At 36.5% G+C, this 6,885-nt stretch overlaps 1 protein-coding gene across 21 annotated transcripts in view; it reads right to left on the bottom strand.

The window, feature by feature from the left end:
• ANK2 (ankyrin 2) overlaps window positions 1–6,885 on the bottom strand; it is a 654,255-nt gene that overhangs the window by 461,819 nt on the left and 185,551 nt on the right. The window lies entirely within an intron of this gene.

Below are 6,885 nucleotides of genomic sequence, written 5' to 3'. Positions count from 1 at the left end.
GTGGTCAGCCATAGAGGTTCTACTGGAGACTGAATTCCACCAAAGAGTCACATAATAAAGGTAAATGATGAAATGAATGGTCTTATCATTTAGAAGAGGATTTATCACTGCTCTTCTCAGGGATACTGAACACAACCCCTTTAGATACGCACAGATATCTGTGACAGGAAGAGATAGAACAGTGTTCTACCTTCTTCTTTTCTTTCTAAATTTGGCCACTTTTTCCACCCCAGAACATACAAATTTATTCCCTCTACTTAAAAAGCTCTCTTTCCACCAGCCCACTCTTAAAACCAAATGTTCTTTTTTAATTTTTGTGTATATATACACACATATATATATATATATATATATTTTTTTGAGACAGAGCCTCAAACTGTCACCTTGTGTAGAGTCCTGTGGCATCACAGCTCCACAAATCTCCAGCTCCTGGGCTTAAGCTATTCTCTTGCCTTAGCTTCCCAAGTAGCTGGGACTAAAGGCACCTGCCACAACACCCAGCTATGTTTTGGTTGTAGTTGTCTTTGTTGTTTGGCAGGCCTGGGCTGGATTCAAACCCGCCAGCTCCGGTATACGTGGCCAACACCCCAGCCACTTGAGCGACAGGCACCGAACTTTAATTTTTGTATTTTAAGTCCATTGGCTTTTATAAGGTCCCACTATCACTGAAAATTTTTAGAAAATGTAAAAATGGCCAATTATGGAGGCCAAGTATTTCCAAAATTGTAAGTCAGTTCTCCCTATTTTATATTATTTTATTTTTTCTTAAAATATATACTTGAACTTTAAAGACATCGGTCAAATTGCTTGAAATTGCTATACCAATTCATTTGGAAAGACTATGCCATCACCCCTTTCATATACAGTCATTTAAACAAATATAGTATAAAACATATACAGTATTATACACTATTATCAACATATATAGCCCATTTTTATATGCCAGCATTGTGTAGAAAATATTCTTTAGAGATAAGCTCACTTTATATTCCTGTGTAGCTCATTTTTCTACAATGTAGGTAATCTGTGTCAGTAAACAGGTTTATCTCTTATAGAGATATCCCTAGAAAACTGATTGCATTGATTAATTCAATGCCATGAATGATAAACTAGCAAGTCCAGCCTGGGCAACACAATAAGACCTTCATCTCTTTAAGAAAAGCAAATGCAATAATAAACAAAAGCTTTCAAATTATACACCAAATGGCTTGAGCATCTGTCAATTATGATAAATTATTTGGGGGGCACAAACAAGCATTAAAAACTTCTTAAGAGAAGGCTAAATAAAGAAGTCTCTTTCAACATCTTTTAAACATTGCCTCTAAAATCTCTTTGCAATTAATTGTCTTCCAAATATTGCCCTCTTTCTAAGGTAAAAAAGACGGAAAGATAATTAGTTCCTCTGGAAGTCTCTGCCTGATTGTACTGAGCAGAAATATGCATATCTGCAGATCTGCCAGGTTCAGCCCATTCTGCTGGAGAATTTCCAGTGCATTGGATCATTGCCAAAAAAATACGCTGGGCTGTTGAAAGTTCCTTTTTATCCATCCGCAAAATTTCACTTTCTCCCTCTCCTGCCTGCCACAGATCCCCTTTACAGATAGATATTAGGATCAGCCAAGCCATGAAACACACATTTGTTCCCTTTAAGCTTTACAACAATGAATACTTCAGTCCTCTCTTGTAAGTATTTCACTTTAGAGCAGCTCTTGGTAACTGGAGTTCGCCCTTCCCTGTGGAGCTGAATAAAGCTTTTCTGTGATAGGCTAGTCCCACAACATTTGCAACTCTTACTATTATTATAAGAACTCAGAAGCACTTCAAAAGCTGTAAGCATTTTACAATGTTTTTTTTGCACCACTGAACAGCCCCAGCTGATGAAAGCAAAATGAAAAGGGCCAGATGCACGCTGAGGAGGGCATGATCTTTTCTGTGAGATCAGTACTTCTAGATTTGGTTCACTGATTAGGCTAAGATCCTGCTTTCTTCATACAATTTGCCTCTAAGCATGTGAACTCGGACACTGGAGATGGCTGTGATTCATGTAAGTTTGTGAAAAAAAAACTTTCTCCACTTTGCCCAAAGAAAACATGCTTATTCTGTTACTTTTGGGTTTGGGAAATTTTAAACAATGAAGAGCCTGGTTGATAACAATAATTAATACCTACTTTCCTTTGTGCCTCTGATTAATTATATGACAAATATAATAGCCATCATAGCATTTCTAGAATTGGAATTAATTTATATGAATTAAACGAAGAAATTGGGAGAAAAGAAGACAATTTTTGCTTTGAAAAAAGTAGTCAATGGGCTCCTTAGAGCACTGTTCACTCTGTCACTTACCAATATTTACTACACAGTCTCTGCTGTACAAAGACTGATCACAAAGTGAGGGATTGGTTCCAGGTATGGTACAAAAATACCTGTTGTAAAATAAACATTGTTCCCCAAATCCAAATTCTGTTATTTTCCTTTACAAAAATCAGTAGTACTTTGGTTTAAGGAATTTTCATTGTCTTCTTTTTTCACAGTAAGGATAGAAAAAAGGGTTATAACATATGTAGTAAACAGCTTTAACTCAGAACAAAGCATAGCCAAATAGGAAACAGAATAAAACAAACTGGAATTCTTTTCTCTGGTCACAAAAAATGTATGTGATGTGTTATTACAATTATATAAGGATATTGCCTATTAAATTTAGCTGAGAGAGAAAGAGAGACTAGAAAGTTCCCATTGGATTGGTTGGTTAGAAACACTTACATGAATTAAGAGCAATAAATCTAATTCTATCCTTACTCCCGATTATATGAATTCTTCAGGAAAAGAAAATGCCAGAAAATTTGCAAGCTTGAATTATCTAAATGTAAACGAATTGTGTTGTATTTATTGATCAAAATAAAGTATCAATAGTCTATCACTTCAGGAAATGTTTAAAGATGATGTCTGATTCACACACCCACAAAAAAAGGAAATTGGCAGCACTGAAGTATACAAAAAATTTTGCATCACGTACAAAGTATACACACTATAAATAATCATGTAATGCAGGGTATTGCATTCCCTAACACCTATTCCCAAATATTCCTATTATTTGAACACCTTGAAAAAATATTTTAAAAATTAAGACTCTACATTTTATATCTGGTCCACATGATTTAACATTTAACTCTTTTAATGATTCTCACTTCCTTTTGTTAATTGCTTCTGTGTAACTAGAAGAAGATTTCATATATCAGTAATATAGATTTTAATGTATGATTCAGGAATAGAGAGCAGAGCAGAAGATTTTGAGGACAAAACCAGATTGAACTCTCTCCCTTTGGGCAGAAAATGAATATTGAGACAAAGTATCTCAATGGACCAGACCTCCAAAGTCAGGGACACCACAGGGAGTCCTCAGCCACACAGAGGTCTTCTCATCTGGCCTCAGTATCAAAGCTTTTGGTAGCATATGTCCCAAATGGCTGGAGCCCTACAGAGATAGTGCTCTAGTCACCCTAGTATTTAGAGGGAGGATGGTGTGGAGGCACTTTAAAAGGCCACAGATCCTCAGGTACAAACCCTCATTAGCCCATCAGAGCCACTTCTTCCTCAGTGAGTCATTGGAGGTATTTAACTTCTTAGGTGACACTGTCTGGTTACATCTCTTACAGTTTTGAACTTTGCCTTCTCAACTTCAACTACGTCTAATCCTAGCCGCCTATTGGGGTCTGACTGCACTAGGCCACTTTGATCTTGAAATAAAATTATGTGGATCTGAACTTTGGTTCTACCACATTAGCTAGCAATTTACTGTGTGAGTTAGGTAAGTGACTTAACCCCTAAGAGCCTCTGTTTCACCCAATATCAAATCTAATCGGGACAATCTACCTCCTATTGCTATGACCATTGACAATAACTCAAGTAAACATGGTGTTGCATGCGGCACACACCATGCTCAACTCTGCTGCCCCCTGTTGGTGTGTCTTTATAACTCTTTTAGCAAGTTCTTCATGCTGTTGAACCTCCTTTGAGACATTCCCCGTGACAGCTCTTCTACCTTATCCATGCTTTATTTTTCAACAGAAAACTGTTATTTTCTTGAAAACATTCAATTCCATTATTCTATCGATATTGTCACTCGCAAGTAAAGTCATGCTTTCCTGGCTGCTCAAGATCAAGGCAGTTAATCCCCCCCTCCCATCATAGTCATACGTCTTTCTTTTGAGATGATAAAGAACACTTCTGCACATGAGCTTAATAAAGGGCCCCTCACTGTGAAGTTTAGTAATCCTGATTAGTGGATTAGAAGAAATGTTTGGCTTTTGAAACCCCAGGTTGGTAACATATTTAGTAATGGTTTTTATAGACCTTCTTTGGTCAGATCAGTTTCTATTATCACTAAAATTAGCAACAGAAAACAATCATATACTTTGGGTCAAAGCATATACTAAGCTACCTATTTTATTAGAAAAAAATCTTCAAACCCTAGTTAGTGTACCTCAAGAACTTTATATTTTGATGAAATTCAATATAGTTGTGACCACCTAGAATTGTACTTTTGAAACACCAGCTTCAATGGTGAAGTCTCAGGGGTCCTTCCGGAGCGTGGGATGAGGAAGAGGAGAAAGGGGAGGCCTGTGGGTGGGCTCCAGGTCCCCTGTGGCCACTGCAACCAAAACAGTTTTCTTTTCATTTTTGTTTGTACTAGATTTTATTTTTCAAAATGCTTTGGCATCGAAAATGAAGTTTGGAAGTCTCTGAATACAAGATCTCTTTCGTTTTATAAAGAGCTCTATGCCCTCAAGTAAACACTCTTACAGTCAAATGGGAAGTCGACATTTAGAGTTTCTAGTTAAGTGGGCATATTAACATGCTTATAATTCAAAGTCAGCAAACTGAGGTCTTTCATCTTCTGGGTCTGTTTGATACTTTTAGTCTAACTCTAGAGTCTAGTAGAAGAAGCCCGGTAGAGCAGAAAGAACATGCCAAGTTAATGACCCTGAGTAAGGACACCAGGTTCTGTTTTGAATAGAACAGAACATACAGAATACACACTCTGAATTTTAAAAGTAGTCCTTTTTTCAAGATCAAAAAGTGTTCTTAAATTTTGTCATAAAAAAATGCTGTGATTAAGAGATACACATCAAACTGAGTACCTAAAATGTAAATAACCAAACCTTTCTTCTGCCTTCCCTGAAAACAGAATATCCCTGATTTCTGATTTTTAAAAAATAACATTCCTGTCCATAATACATTCATAAATTCAAGGAGTTTGATGACATTACAAATTCCCAGTCTTCAATACCTGCCTAGTCTAACATTGTCCTCAATGTAGCTTTCTCTCTCCTGTTCTCCAGAAATGCTATTTCAACCCTTTCTCCTCTCCTCAAATCCTTACTAACCACTCTGGTTACATCTGCTTCGTAGAGAAAAGACAAAACTTGTTGATATTTCCTTCAACTTCCCTATGTAATCTAGGAAGCGATCCTGTCTGCACCCATCCTAATTGGAGTAGGAGGCTGTAGTTATGCTGATGTAGGCAGAGGTCCCCCCAGCTATGGATAATCCCTCTTCCTACATTGTCTGCTCCATCACTTCCTTCCTTCTCAAGAACCCCTATCTTCAACCTCTCTCCTTCTCCAGCAGAGATCCCACTAATATTTACAAATAGTCAAGACTCTCTCATTTCAACTTGCCTGTGCCTTTACTGGATTCTCTGCATTTTTACCCACAGACAAAATTTTCAAAGAACTACCTTTTTTGCTAACTCAAATCGCTTCCCCTTACTAGTTCCTCAACCCACTCCAACCTGGTTTCTGCCTCTACCAAAACTTTCCTTGCCACTAAGGACATTGATGTGGGAATCTCCAGTGGGTTTATTGAAGTTTTCATTTTCCTTGACCTCTTAGCAACATTCGACACCTCCTGACAAATTATTATTTTCTCCTTCTTTGTCAAGAATTGGAACTGGTCTTCTGTCCTTTATCATACTGCAGTCTCCACAGAGGCAGTCTCACTTAGTCCTGCCATCTTGGTTACCATCTGTGAGATGATGATTCCCCAGTCTACCATGGAACTCTTCTCTGAACTTTTAAGACTCAAAGATTCGTCGATCCAACTGTGACTTAGCATTTATACTTGAAAATCTCACTGCTATTCAAGTGAAGCAAATCATATCATAAAATACTAATACAAAATATTAATATATAATGAGACACAGCAGTATCTTCCCTCCCAAAAATAGCCCAAGCTGATTAGTGCTCCCTCATTATCAACATTAATAAAATTCTCCAATTCTCATTTAATACTCAAAAGAATAGCCACAAAGTATAGAAAATGTTAATTAAGTGTTCATCATTTGCAGAGTATACAATTTTTAGCATGAAGTTATTTTCTTCCCTTTTTTCAAACTTACCTTCTTCATTTGGCACCCAACCTGGATTTTGTAAAGCTTTGAGGAAATTTCTAAGAAAAATTAGAAATTCTTTACAAATTGAGATCTTATTAAAAACCTGAGTTGATTTCTCCTTGTTTAGTGATTTCATGTATTTCTGTTCATTGGATCAAATTATTAATTTAGTACAAAAAGACGATATACAGTTCACTGCATCTAAATTAGCATGGGTCTTTTGCATGATTGCCAAAGTTAAGGTCATCACACCGCTTATATAATATTTCACAATGTCACTGTTTCCTCTGTAAGCAGATGTGATAATTTCCACATTATTTTAAAGAGTCCTTCTAGAAAATAAAGAGATTCTTCGAGATGAGTTTCATAACTTAAAAAACAAACAGATTTCCCCAAACCTGTGTGTGATTATATACAGAACTAAGAATTCTTACATTCTATTATTTCCCTTAAGTATAATATTTTCTTCTGTTCTTTTTCACTTTTATTTAAAA

Source organism: Otolemur garnettii, unplaced genomic scaffold (genome assembly GCF_000181295.1).
Source record: "Otolemur garnettii isolate 467f Iridium unplaced genomic scaffold, OtoGar3 scaffold00129, whole genome shotgun sequence".
Lineage (NCBI taxonomy): Eukaryota > Metazoa > Chordata > Mammalia > Primates > Galagidae > Otolemur > Otolemur garnettii.
Note: the sequence above shows the minus strand (reverse complement) of the source record. Positions and strands in the feature narration are given on the sequence as shown.